The sequence below is a fragment of the Stegodyphus dumicola genome, chromosome 3 (genome assembly GCF_044657685.1).
Source record: "Stegodyphus dumicola isolate Sdum_Otavi_A_Nest chromosome 3, ASM4465768v1".
NCBI lineage: Eukaryota > Metazoa > Arthropoda > Arachnida > Araneae > Eresidae > Stegodyphus > Stegodyphus dumicola.
The window spans coordinates 270,308,196-270,323,453 of NC_140770.1; the positions used below are offsets into that span (position 1 = coordinate 270,308,196).

The 15,258-nt window shown below is 34.9% G+C and overlaps 1 protein-coding gene across 1 annotated transcript in view; it reads right to left on the reverse strand.

The window, feature by feature from the left end:
• LOC118188863 (neprilysin-2-like) overlaps positions 1 to 12,393 on the reverse strand; it is a 119,844-nt gene extending 107,451 nt beyond the window's left edge. The window contains exon 1 of the mRNA XM_085812404.1: positions 12,267 to 12,393. The gene's annotated coding sequence lies outside the window, so the exon portion shown is untranslated. The remainder of the gene's footprint in view (positions 1 to 12,266) is intronic.
• Between the last annotated feature and the right edge of the window lie 2,865 nt (positions 12,394 to 15,258).

Below are 15,258 nucleotides of genomic sequence, written 5' to 3' on the forward strand. Positions count from 1 at the left end.
AGTAGTCAGTTACATTTATTCAAGTTCAATACAAATTACCGAGATATCCATTTACTCATAGTTAAATGAACGTGCCAATGTATTCTTACTTTTCCGGCATAGCTTCTCTTAAAATTTATCTCGCGCTGCAATGCACGAGGAAATACAACATTTTTTAATTAGAATTGTACTAAAATTAAATATCTAGACAAAATTCGTAACACTGTTTTCGGCGATTGTTTAACGCTCAGATATTGTGGAAAATACTGTTTTAGAGATCAGATTTTTGCATTTAGTTATGGATTGCTCTAAACCTGCTGTTAATGATGTTCTAATTAAGTATCGAGAGATTTTAAAGTAAAATTTAAGGTGGGAGTTTTCAAATAAGCGTAAAAGTTTGGGAAAGCCAGGCATTTCAAACAGATATTTTATGCATGAATTAACAAGAGATTATGAACGTTTTAGAGGATTTTTTGATGGATTGTGGATTATTGAAGGATAAAACTTGTAAAAAATGTAAGATACCATGCAAAGGTATCTTACATTTAGGAAAGCAAACCAAAGGGGAGATTTTTCGGCATTGTTTTTAAAATTACATCCTTTTAATCTTAATCATTATCATTAATCATTCATTAATATTTCTTTCTTTTAAAATCGTGTATAATAGTCGTAAATTTATTTCTATTTTCCACGATTTCTGGTGAAATCAAGATGGCCGCCATTTTTGAAACACGGAGTTCGTCGAAAATCTGGATGGCAACCATTTTTCAAAACAACGTATTTCATGTGCTTTGGCGCCAAAACAAATTCGCCAAACTTTAAAGGTGGGCTATACTGAAGCTGCTCCCACTTCTTTTTTAAGTTGCAATTTAAACAAACGAAATTCTAAGATCTGCAAATCGGTAAGCTTTATTAGAGGAAACGAAACTATAACTCAAAATTCTCAATAAGTTGCATTCATGAGCTGTGGGCTCAACAATGTTCCCCACCCTAATAATGCTTCTGTTATAGATTGACTGCTCTGATATACCAGCATTGTTACATCTGATCTCCATCTCAGTTCTTTCAACAATGAATGCTATTCCACGGCCTTTTCCAAGAAGCTTGTAAAACGGTATTTACCAACAGAAGAAGGTATTTTCCAAAAGGTGGGCTGAAGAAACCGCAAACGCAACTTTAGTCTGAAATAACGAATGAAAGTACTGGAGCCAAGCAAGACCGGTAAGGTCGTCAGCGTGAACCAGCATGATGATGCGCTTTACCACTGTGTTAGTAATCTTCTTAGGAAGAATTAAGCTTCTCTGTTTTCTCTTTATCCGCTACTGTTACAATTCCGAACAGTGTGCAATAATCGTAAAATACCAAGCTTTCCTTATTGGTCCGGCCCACCAGCGGCCGAGCGGTAAAGTCGCTGAGCACTGGTAGTTCGGTCCGAGGTTCGAATCTCGCGAACGGGCTGGCTGCACGGGCGTTTTCGTGGTTTTCCCCATGTGTAACGTGTATACGAGCCAGTTTCCCTTAGAAAGTCCTCCACGAAGGCATCCCTCCCCTTAGGCAGATAGCCTTAGTGTGCTTTGCCATAATTAAATACACCTCACACACCTTATTGGTCCCTCCCTTAACAGGCATAGAAACGTCTTTTTCTACTTCTTCTCTTTAAAATGCATTGTACTTCTGATGCGAAAGGACGACAACGAAACTTTTGGAATATTTATTTCATTATTACTAATATTTGTATGTGCATGTAAATTTTCTATCATACATAATAAAACTGGACAAAATTACCCCTTCCATATTCTCTTGAAGTTATTAACCGCCCAGAGAATACTAGTTGTATACTCTTGTTCTTTTTGAGAACATAAAATGTAGAAACTGCTGATGACAAAATAAGGAATTCTCGCTATGTCTTTGAAAAAAGATGACTACCGCAGAAGATTATAACGTCCTTTTTATTTTAACTAAAATGAATATAACATGCGCTTATTCAGTGCTCACAATTTAACCACCACCTGCGGTTAAGTAACTTAACACCAAATAGTATATATAATCAGAATCAATTAAATTTTAACTACACGACTAGCTCCTACTTCACTCTAAATCCGCTTTATCGGCTGTACGCAGCGAAGCAGAGTCTAGAATATCTAGTCTAGAAATAAAGTAAGTTGCTAGCACTTTAGTCAATGGGTCCAGGAGGGCAAGCTAGGATTGATGAAAGGGTACTTGGGTGGGTTAAGTTAACCTATGAAAATAAAATGCATCTGGCGAAGATATCTATCTTCGTAGTGAAAAGTTCGAAAATAGTACATTTGGTTACAAAATTGAGTATTATAAATTAAGTATCTCTTATAAAAGATATAGACTAACCCAGTGGGCGAGGCGGGCGTCACCTACATGTCCGCAGGAAAGAGTAGGGACGATCTGATTTTCTTTAACCCAAACCTATGGCGTTTGTATCACATAACTGTTTATATAATTATTAAATGTGATACGTTGTAGTGATGAGATTATGAAAGTCACAGTTTTTTTCGAGTAAGATTTAATATATCTCATTAAAGCACTTTTTACTGCATTTCGCGCATATTTTTCACGCGTAATTCTTGTACAAATATCTTTACTTTGGTAAAACGGTAAAAACTCTAAGCACAAAATTTATTAACTTAATTTAGCGTAAAAATAAAGTAAAATTAAATAAGATCATGTACGTGATACGTACGTGATGCTTTGAAATAATTAAGGTAAAATTAAACAAGATCTGATATATTTTTTTAAAAATTTAATAAACATTTCCAGGCAGAGATTTTCAAAACTGTAATAACATTACAAAACGATCATTTATGTGATTATATCATCATTAAATTATTAACATTAAAGTGGATTATTTATATTAGTAATTTATAAAATTCAGAGCATAAAATTTTCTGAGTGTAATGAAGGGGAAAAAAAAAGATAAAATAAAATCTAGAAGCACTCAGATTTTATATTACGCCCAAAAAGAAGCTTTTTTTAACGTTTTGTGTGTTACCTATATTTATTGAATATCATGTTCATCGCCCGTAAAATTTGAAAACAGCATATCTTTAGAATTTCCGCACTGGAGATAAAAATATTATTTTCCGTACAGTGTTACCATTGCTTGCTTTGAACTCGTTGAGTTTGTTAATCAAAAATTCGTTAAAGTTTTACAAAATATGAAATAGATTAAAACAAATACGAAATTCGACCGTCCAGATCGCCGAGTTCGATTACATTATTCAAAATTTGATGGCTCTAGATACCATAGTTTTTGTCTCAATGCGAGAAACATACATGTATTCATGCAGATTCTTCCTTATTTAATTTCTCTAAATATAATACAGGGCGATAGTATTTGGTAACAACAATTTGCAAGGAGACATGGACATTTATAGTGAAACAGCGCAAAATGCCGCTTCGAGCTAATAAATTAAACTAACAGTAAATAAAAAATCTTATGCAGAACTAAAAATAAATTAAAAAAGTAATCACTATAAAATACAAGCAAAATTAATTATTACGGTTAAATACAATTTTAATATTAGAATTAAATGTATAAAAATTAAGGAGTCAAAACTGTTTATCACTATTATGTATTATGAAATATGATTGAAATAAAGTTCCATTACAGAAATTGTGCTACATTACTCATCTATAATTTTAATAAAGCAGCACAATTTAGAATTTTAAACAAAACTTTCAAAAATTCGTTTTTAAATATTGTTACGAATTCGTTTTTAAATTATTCGTTTTTAAATATTGTTACGATCATTTATGTGATTATATCATCATTAAATTATTAATATTAAAGTGGATTATTTATATTAGTAATTTATAAAATTCAGAGCATAAAATTTTCTGAGTGTAATGAAGGGAAAAAAAAAAGATAAAATAAAATCTAGAAGCACTCAGATTTTATATTACGCCCAAAAAGAAGCTTTTTTTAACGTTTTGTGTGTTACCTATATTTATTGAATATCATGTTCATAGCCCGTAAAATTTGAAAATGTTAAGCTAATGTTAGTTCAATTATAAATTAATTGGTTTTATTTCCCGCGCAGTGCAGCGGCGCATGACGAATATTAAAAGAAGAAAGCTAAGCCGGAAAATTAAAAATACAAGAGCGCGTGCATTAAATAAATAAATATCTCTTTTTGATTTCGAGAAAGGACTGGAAAATTCTAGCGCGTGATTTTAAAATCTTATAAAAGGAGGAAAACATCTCAGTTTGTAGGAGTTGCTTAGTTTGTTGTTGTTTAGAAAACTGCTCTGATTGTAGCGAATTCGCGGATTAGCGTTCTTTAGCTGTTTTGAATTACGTTCTATTGGATATTTGAGTAGTTAAAAGATAACTACTCTGAGATACTGTAATATTGCATGATAATTTGAGAAAATTTAAGCATTTTTGTTGTGATAATAATAAATTTTTGTTCATTTTTCATTGGACTTGTGCATTCATTTCATAACGAACCCGTACGCACGCAACAATTTTTGGTGTCAGAAGTGGGATTTTGAATGCCAATTACAAGAGCGATGGAAGAACAATTCAGGCAAATGATGACTGCATTTGCTGCTTTCCAAGAAAAGATGGAAGGGGCCGTCAACTCCGTTAAGGAGGAAATGAAATTGGGCCAGGAATCCGTTAAGGACGAAATGAAAGCCGTTCGAGCTGGTCAAGAAGAAATGAAAAGAGAAATTACCTGCACAATAGAAAATAAATTTGAAGCTATAGAAGGCAGAATTGACACAGTTGAAAATAAAGTTGGACAAATTGAAGAAAAAGTTTTTTCCGTAAAAGATCAAATTGAAAAAAGAGTTTCTTCGGTGAAAGAAGAAATAGAAGAAAAAGTTTCTGCTGTAAAAGAACATATAGAAGGGAGATTTTCTGCTGTGGAGGAACGAATTGAAGGAAGAGTTTGTGCCGTCCAACACCAAATCGAACAAAAAATTGATGATAGGGTTTCTGCAGTAGCCAAAGAAGTGGATATTTTAAAGAAATTCGTAGCGACGGCAGGGAGCAATAGTGATAGTTTTAAATTTTTACCCATGCCTGCTCGTCCCTCTCTGAAGTTATCCACTTATGATGGGAAGACCTCCTGGCAAGTGTATAAAACACAATTTTCTATAGTGGCGGATGCGAATGGATGGGATTCCCAAACTAAGGCCTGTCATCTCGCCGCTTCGCTGAGAGCAGACGCAGCGGATATCCTGCAGACGCTTCCTGAAAACCAAAGACTTGACTTCGAAGCTCTATCCGGCGCATTGGTGCTGCGCTTTGGAGAGAAGTGTTTAAAAGACTACAGCAGGCTTCAACTAAAATCCCGTCAGCAGAAGCCCACCGAAACACTTCAGGAGCTCGCCACGGATGTTGAAAGGCTGTCCCAGCTCGCCTTTACGGAGTGCCCGAGAGAAAAGAGGGAAATTCTGTCGCTGCAATATTTCATCGATGGCATCCGGGACCCTGAAATACATTAAGCACTGCGAATGGCGGATGTTAAAGATTTGAAAAGCGCTCTGTTGTACGCCATGAAGTTCGAGGCAGCCCAGGAAGCAACTAATAGAGATCGCTACCCAGTTAGAGCTGTGCGAGTCCATGAGCCAGTGGATCAACTGATGGCTCGTTTAGATGATTTAGCCAGACAAGTGGACGCTTTGATACGGAGTAGGAGCGAGAAGAAAGTGGCTCTAAGGTGTTGGAGATGTGGTAGTGAAGGTCACCTAAAACGGAATTGCAGAACACCCCAGGGTACGGAATATAAAGCAGATGATTTTACCAGACAAGTCAGTGGCTTGAGACGGAACAGAAGTGAAAAAAAAGTAGTTCTAAAGTGCTGGAACTGCGGAGTTGAAGGCCACATACGAAGAAACTGCAGAACACCCCGAGGTACGGAAAATAAGACCATTCCCAGCAACGAAGCAGTAAACAAATTAGTGACCATATCGAGGAACGGAGGTTGCCAGATAATGAAAATCCTTGTTTTAAAGCGCTTAAAATTTATACAGTGAGTGGCAACAGTAACGGACTGTCCATTAAAGGGAATATCGATGAAGTTCCTTGCAATATGATCATTGACACAGGAGCTAATGTTACCATCATTAGGAAAGATTTCGCTGAACAGTTTAAAGATAAACTTATTTGGACGCCATCCTGTGTTACCCTTCAGACTGCGCCTGGTGACAAGATCGACATAACTGGGAAGTTAAACGTGAACATCACGTTTGGAAGTGCCGCCTACCATCACACGGCATATGTGGCGGATATTACAGATCCATGCATACTCGGATTGGACTTTTTAAGGAAATACAATTTTTCCTTAGACTTGAAAAACAACAAACTGCTTTCAGCATCTGATGGCATGACTATCCATCCTCAAAAGGGATCCTCGCCTGGAAATGCCGACGTCTTGTCCGAAAGATCCAGCTCGGGAAGCTGCCGAAATCATACTAGGGTCGAAAAGAAACGCAAGACTACCAGCTCTTCTCCAGCCCAGATGCTCTTCGGTCGAGACCTTCGTCTGCCTTGTGACCGCCTGTTTGATCGCCGTACGGATGCGCCTTCATCGCCTGAGGAACACATCCAAGATGTCCAGGCCCGTTTTGAAGTGATGCACCGTTCCTTACGAAAGCGAGTGAACTTGGTCACGGAGAAAGTGAAGACCAGATACGACACAAGAGCTACTGAACATCAATTCCACGAAGGAGAAAAGGTGTGGTTGTGGAATCCGACTCGACGGAAAGGACTTTGTCCGAAATTACAGTCACCTTGGGATGGTCCATATACAGTGCTGAACACAAATGACGTCGTGGTTCGGATCCGTGAGTCTTCAACTCTTACGACAGGTTAGCACATTACTATGGCCATAGTACGTAATGTAAATAATTGTAACTAGTATAAGACCATGGTCCATTTTGTTTTTAAATGCGTATTTGATTTGATTTGTATTTAGTATTTGATTTGCATTTAGTATTTGATTTGCATTTAGTATTTGATTTGTATTTGAGAGCATTTGATTTCTTTTATTTATTGCATTTATTGTTCATGTTGTTTATTATTGTAATGTAATGCTTATTAATGCATTTATGCCACAAATGTAAGTTTGGCTTCCTGTCCAGGGATTTTACTGCCCGGGACGTGCAGTCCTTGGGAAGGGGGCAGTGTTACGAATTTGGTATTTAAAAAGCTAATGTTAGTTCAATTATAAATTCATTGGTTTTATTTACCGCGCAGTGCAGCGCATTACGAATATTAAAAGAAGAAAGCTAAGCCGGAAAATTAAAAATACAAGAGCGCGTGCATTAAATAAATAAATATCTCTTTTTGATTTCGAGAAAGGACTGGAAAATTCTAGCGCGTGATTTTAAAATCTTATAAAAGGAGGAAAACATCTCAGTTTGTAGGAGTTGCTTAGTTTGTTGTTGTTTAGAAAACTGCTCTGATTGTAGCGAATTCGCGGATTAGCGTTCTTTAGCTGTTTTGAATTACGTTCTATTGGATATTTGAGTAGTTAAAAGATAACTACTCTGAGATACTGTAATACTGCATGATAATTTGAGAAAATTTAAGCATTTTTGTTGTGATAATAATAAATTTTTGTTCATTTTTCATTGGACTTGTGCATTCATTTCATAACGAACCCGTACGCACGCAACAATATTTTAGCATTTTTTACTTATTTACACCAATAAAAAGCATAAAAATTGCAAGAGAAAATTGCTTGTTTGAAATTTTCTGTTAGTTCAGATTTAAGATTTTATTTTCTAAAAGAAGTAGTTACAAATTTCCTTACAGTTTAGGAAAAGCTAAAAAAATATCCAGCCCTGAAACATGCAATAACTTTATAATTATATGCTTGATAAATATGCTAAATTTTTAAAAATCAATTTCAGTTTCAAAAATAAATATATGGAGAAATTCTAATTTATGAAATGAGGCGCTACAACCAGCTTTTTCTTGACAATTATACACGCTGCAATAGCCAACCACTGTTAAATTTCTGCAAGTCGTCCCTACTCCTCCAGATGTGATCAAGGACAGCCGGGAACGCGTCAGACGAGGGAGAAAACCCATTTGGGTTAGTCTATTTCTTATAAGGTTTCTGGAGATATAGAAATAAGTATTATAAATTCTTTATATTGTAAGTTATAATTAATGCAGTAAGTGTTACCAGTCATTAAAACGGTAAACAACGTCGCAGTCTCTCATATTTGTATTTCATACAGCTTCAGTATTTTCAAAGATTTTTAAGCTTTAGAATTTATACAAATAAAAAGAGATTTTTATTTTTAAATTTATTGCGGCAATTATATCAGAATGTTGAAAATTATTGCGTGTCTTTTAAATAAAACAGTATATACTCCAATTTGTGTTAAATGTATTAATATGAGGGCTTAATACATTTCAAAACTTAGCCCCCCCCTTTGATGATCTTCTTGATGCTGGATTACATTCCGGATAGCTACTAGAAAAATACTAATCTCTTCTTTTCTGAACGATTCATAACGTAAAATAAATCATACGCATAGTTTTGCTTTTTCTTGGTTTTATATTGACATAATATTATTTACATTTTTAGTTTAAAAGGACAATTATTTAAAGAACAATATCCGATTACAGCCGATTCAAAAACTACCAAAAAATCGAGTTCAAGTTCTAAAACAAAATGCTAGTTCTACGGTTTTCGTCTGGTTTCTCTCTGTTGCCAATACGCTCGAATTAATAACTATTTCCCTCATCTTTTTTTTCTTTTTCTTTTACCGGAGTAGTTGCCAACAAATTTAAATTCATATTATCGAAAATTTTAATTTTTCATTTTTACAAATTACCTTGTTGCTACGTAACGACACAATCCCTTAGGTACTAGTAAGTAGACAATCTTCATTATTTTCTAAAAAATTTAAGAAAAGTACTTTGATTGCAGATCAACATCATACACAGCTTTCCATATCACTGTTTCTTAAATTCTTAAATCACGTCGCATTCTATAGTCATACTAAAATTCTATACATTCTACAAATAAAAAAAATCTAATTTCTCATAATGAAAGAAAATAAACACTACAAATTTGGAACACTAAGCAATGCTTCACTCAGACATATTATCAATGAACTCATATTATCAAGCGCAATTGCAATAGCAAATACTACGTATTAAAATAAACAAGTAAAACTTATTTTATAGGGTCAAAGTTTACAGTTTTGCTACTATTGAGTAGATCGTCGGATTATCGATATTTTTCGGAAAGCATTATCAACATATCAAAACCAAACAATTAAAAATACAATAAAAAAGATGTCTAAAGTATAACTTGCTATTAAAACAACAATGCAAATTTAAAATGCACAAACGATACATTAAACGCATATAAAATACGTTACATTAATGCTCGGTATAACATACAGCCTCGCTTTGGCCATGTGCAAAACAATTTGTATTCGGTCGAAAAACTTTAAAGAATTGCAAAAACTTGGTGTCGTTATACATCCATCTATTTTCACTCAAAACAAAAACAAAAACAAAAAAAAAAAAAAAAAAAAAAAAGAATTGCACAAACTCGGCATTGCGCACTGCCTTGACTTTGTACATGTACATGTCGATCTATTTTTACTTAGAAAACATTAGAGAATTGCACAACTCGCCATTGAGCGCTACATTGGCTCTTCCCATGTGCACATCGAACTATTATCACTTTAAAAAAAAAAAAAAAAAAAAAAAAAAAAAAAAAAAAACCAGAGAACTGCACAAACTCGGCTTTGCGCACTGCATCGGATTTCCCCATGTACACATCGATCTATTTTTCACTTGAAAAAACATCAGAGAGTTGCACAAACTCGGCATTGCGCACTGCATTGGCTTTGCCCATGTATATATCGATCTATTCACTTAAAAAACATCAGAGAATTGCACAACCTCAGCTTTTCCAATCTTCTAGGATTGAGCCAAAAAGAAATACAAGATATTAAAACTAAGCAACTTTAAAACGAAGCATACAAGAAAAATGTTTCACTTACCCTTTCCAGGAAAAATGTAGTCTTTTTGAGGGGTTTTATATATGTATATAGATATACATTGAAGTGACAAAAGTCATGAGATACCTCCTAATATTTTGTCGGTCCTCCTTTTGCCCGGCGAAGTGCAGCAACTCGAGGTGGCATGGACTCAACAACTTGTTGGAAGAATCCTGCAACCATGCTGCCTCTATAGACGTCCATAATTGTGAAAGTGTTGACGGTGCAGGGTTTTGGGCACGAACTGACCTCTCGATGATGTCCCATAAATGTTCAATGGGATTTATGTCGGGCGATCTAGGTGGCCAGATCATTCGCTGGAATTGTACAGAATGTTCTTCTAGCTAATCGCGAGCAATTGTGGCTCGGTGACATGGTGCATTGTCATCCATAAAAATCCCATCGTTGTTTGAGTACGTGAAGTCCATGAATGGCTGTAAGTGATCTCCAAGTAGCTGAAGGTATCCATTTCCAATCAATGATCGGTTCAGTTGCACCAGAGGACCGAGTCCATGCCATGTAAAAACAACCCAGACCATTATGAAACCACCACCAGCTTGAACAGTGCCTTGTTGACAACTTGGGTCCATGGCTTCGTGGGCTCTGCCCCACATTCGAACCCTACCATCAGCTCTTACCATCTGAAATCGTGACTCATCTGACCAAGCCACGGTTTCCCATTCGTTTAGGGACCAACCGATATGCTCACGAGCCCACGAGAGTCGCTGCAGGCGATATCGTGCTGTCAGTAAAGGCACTCGAGTCGGTCTTCTGCTGGCATAGCCCAAGGAAGACAAATTTCGCCGCCCTGTCCTATCGGACACGTCCCATATTGATTTCTGCGGTTATTTGACGCAGTGTTGCTTGTCTGTGAACATTGACAACTCTATGCAGACGTCGCTGGTCTCGGTCGTTAAGTGCAGGTGGTCGTCCACTGCGCTGTCCATGGTGGGATGCTATGTCTGAAATTAGATACTCTCGGCACGCTCTTGACACTGGGGATCTCGGAATGTTGAATTCCCTAACGATAGCCGAAATGGAATGACCCATGCGTCTAGCTTCAACTACCATTCCGCGCTCAAAGTCTGTTAATTCTCGTCGTGCGGCCATAATCACGTCAAAGCCTCTTCACATGAATAACTTGAACACAAATGAAAGGCCTTGCCAAAGCACTTCGCATTTATACATTTTCTACGCGATACTACTGCCATCTGTATATTTGCATATTGCTATCCCATGACTTTTGTCACTTCAGTGTATATATATTGAATTTATCTCAGGGGAAAACCCTTTTGGACCCCCACCCCTCTTCTTTAAATAAATTTACTAACGTTTTATACGCCGTTTCCGTAATATATGCAGAAAAATGGCATAAACCCACAGGAGAAAAAACACTCGATTAAGAACCACCACATAAGAACATTCAAACCGCAACAGAATTAACTGCTCAAATTAACAAATACAAATAAATAAATAAATAAATAAAACTTTCTGATTTTAAATTACACCCAAAGGGCCGTTTTTTTAACGTTTTGCGTGTTACCTTTCTTTATCAAATATCATGTTCTTCGCCCTGAAACCATAAAATTCAGTTCAACAGCAATATCGCAAAATAATTTTAAAATGAACATAGCTTTAAATTTCCGATATACAGTTTTGCGCTCTGCAGATGAAAAAAATTTTTTTCCCCTTTGTACTGTGTTGCCGTTGCTCGCTTTGAAATCTTTGAGTTTGTTAATCCAAAATTCGTTAAAGTTTTACAAAATATGAAACAGGTAATAAGGAAAAAAAAATTCCAAATTCCAAGTTTGGGCTTCCAGATGCCCATATGAGGTTGGAAACGTACGCTATTCAAAATTTGATGGTTCTAGGTACCGTTGTTTTATCACAATGCAAGAAACATTTATGCAGATTTTTCATTATTTAATTTCTTTAAATATAACACAGGACGATAACATTTAGTGGGAACAGAATAACAACACAGCTTCAAAATATCGGGTTAGCCGTGTTGGTGCGTTTATTGCCCATTGAAAAATAATCGCCAAGCAGTGGTTTAAACCGCATTTCAACCCAAATTTATTAAATACTATGAGCCCTCCTGCAAAATGAAAGTGAAGCACACACCTTTTGACAATCTTTATCATCGTTCGAATCCCACTTCCGAGATGTGAAAGATTGTCAAAAAGTGTGTGTTTCTCTTTCATTCTGCAGGATGGCTAATGATATTAAATAAATTTGTTTATTACTACTTTAAATAAATACATACTTACATATAATTAAGATAAAATAACACGCCGAAGAAATATTAATTTAGAAGTCAAACAACAAAAATCAGCGTAATATTTGCAAATTTTCATAGGACTAGTTTCGAATGTTTTACCGAACCATCATCCTTAGCTGCCAAAGTGGAAATGAACGAAATAAGATATAGTGATTAGATAAGATAAGGTAAGAATGGCTGGCGTTAAGCTGCTGGCGCCATCTATTGATAAAACGAGAACTAAAACAGACTTTTCTTAAATGCTGAAAGCAAAGATGGATTGGAATTAGGGTCTTTAACTGCAACAGAAAGATTTTTTTGAATGTAAAATAGTTCACCAACGAAAACAGTTTTATTGAGTGATTTTGACTGCAGAAAAATTGAAAGTAAATTTCAATTTTTCTGCAGCCAAAATTCAACTTGCGTTTTTCATGTCTCGAACGCGCGAGTTAGGATATGTATTAAATTTATATATAGCATTTTTCTAATATAAATATTTTGACACAAAATCGGACTTTTTCTGAAACAACATGCCAATTTTTCGATATTTCGATTCTACGACGCAAATGCCAAACTGCCAAGATTTATAAAAATCTCACGAGCAGTATTTTAAAAATTAGCTCTCGAAATTTCAGCTCCTCTATGTTAATTGAATTTGGTATATATTTATTGATATCTCTTTTTTTATTAAACTTGTTTGGCTCTTCCTTTCATATTTCGAAATTTAATTTCATTCCAAATAAATTCACCCAAATTTTATGTTTTATTTTTTAAATTTGTATTCTTAAATAAATTTAAAATATTTTCAAAACAAAGATAGAATTATAACCTATAAAATGTTTAAACCTCATCTTAAAAGGTTTACCAGCATCTAAGCATACCGGCAGAAAATTAAAGTTTGTTATTCAAAATTTCATAAGATATACGTGGATTTACATATTGGCGAGTTTTGAAATTTGGCATATTTGTTATAAGAGATAATAACGCCAAATGTGGTGTACGCACTTTGGTAAAATTATTAGAAAGTATGAACGATGACCTTTTTTTCAGCTCGTGTACAGTGAGAAAAAGAAAAGGAAAATAGAAATTAAAAATTTCGCCAAGTAAATTACACTTGATGCAATCTGTAAAAAATGTACCAAAATAAATTTCTGAATTTACCTGTAAATTTCACACCAAATTAAAGAAAAATTTAATATCTGGGCATAACTCGAGTCGTCGTAGAATCGAAATATGGAAAAAAAAAATGTCATGTCATTTAAAAAAGTCCCGATTTTGTATCAAAACACCTATATTAGAACAATAGTATATATAAATCTTATATATATCCTAAGTAGCGGTTTCAAGACATGAAAAACGCAATGTGAATTTCGTTAATCGGCTCAGTAAATTAGGAAACATTGAAATCTCCCATTTTTTTTTTAAATTTTATTTATTTATTTATTTATTTATTTTTTTGTGTTTGTGTGTGTGTTTGTGTGCAGTGTACCTTCTATTTGTTACTCAAGTAATCCATGCCATCCTAGCTTCCATGAATTTTTTAATTATAAATAAAACAGGCTTCTTATAAAGCTATAAAAACGTGACTGGAAAATCTCTAATATATTGCCTATTGTCTGCGATTAAAATAAAAATCTGATCATTCTCTTTTATTTATTATTTCGAAGAAAACTACGTTTTTTACAGGTGCCATACACAACTTCTATTTCAAATCATTCTAATTTCCTAATTTAATTATTCTCTTGCTGAGTCTGTGATGTATATTTAAATTAACTACAACTGTAACTGTAACTAAAAATAACTTTAACTTAGCATTGATGCACGTGTTACTGTGCTAGCTGAATGTCATGTGAACTGTTTAAAAATGTAATAATAAAAGTTGAGTTATACTCATTAGTTGAGTCTTCTTTTAAAGTACAGAAGTAAGTAAATTCAACAAACTACACAAGAAGACACAAAAAGTTACATGGTGTCAGGAGCAAAATGGATTTCAGACCACCTGCTCCGCTAACATTCTCCGTCGGAAATGTTAAAGAAAAGTGGAAAAAATGGAAGCAAGAGTTAGAAACTATTTACTTGCAACGGAAAAAGATGCCAAGCCAGATAAGACTAAAATTGCTATCCTTTTGAATTTACTCGGTACTGAAGGACTCGAAATTTATAACACGTTTCGATTTGAATCACCTGAGAATAAGGAGAAATACGAAGAGGTCTTGAAGTCTTTTGAAGATTATTGTTCACCACGGCAGAATGTCGTATATGAACGTTACAAATTCTTTTCGTGTAGCCAGCAAGAAGGACAAACAATTGAATGTTATGTCACTCAGTTAAAGACTTTAGCGTCAACTTGTGAGTTTGCTGAACAAGAAAATGGATTGATTCGCGACCGTATTGTATTAGGCATTCGGGATAGGAGTCTGACCGAACGTTTGCTTCGAGAATCTAACCTAGGATTAGAAAAAGCTGTAGAAATAGTCCGTGCCGCTGAAACAAGTAAAGAGCAACTCCGGAACATGAAAGATGATCCAGCGACTGTGAACAGCGTGAAGAAATATAGAAAACAGCAGCATCAATCAAAACAGTCAGTGCCGCCGAAATTATCGTCTCAGCAGAAGCAATCAGCACTAGAATATGACTGCAAGAAGTGCGGAAGAAGGCACAAATATCGGGACTGTCCAGCTTTCGGAAAAACGTGTGCGAAATGCAAAGTAAAGAACCATTTTGCCGCGAGGTGTCCCAAGAACATTTATGAAGTTGGAATACCAAATAATGAACTTAGTATATATAATGAACATAGTGTATTTGTTGACTCTGTAATGATGAATCCACCAGTAAACGGGCATATTGAATTTAAAATAAGTGCAAAATCAATTAAAGATCTAACAAATTCTATTGATGAAGTAAATAAGGATATTCACAGGGTAAGTGAAACATGGGTGAAAAGTATTACAATGTATGTAAATAATAAGTATTTCAAGGTTGATTTTAAGTTAGATACTGGT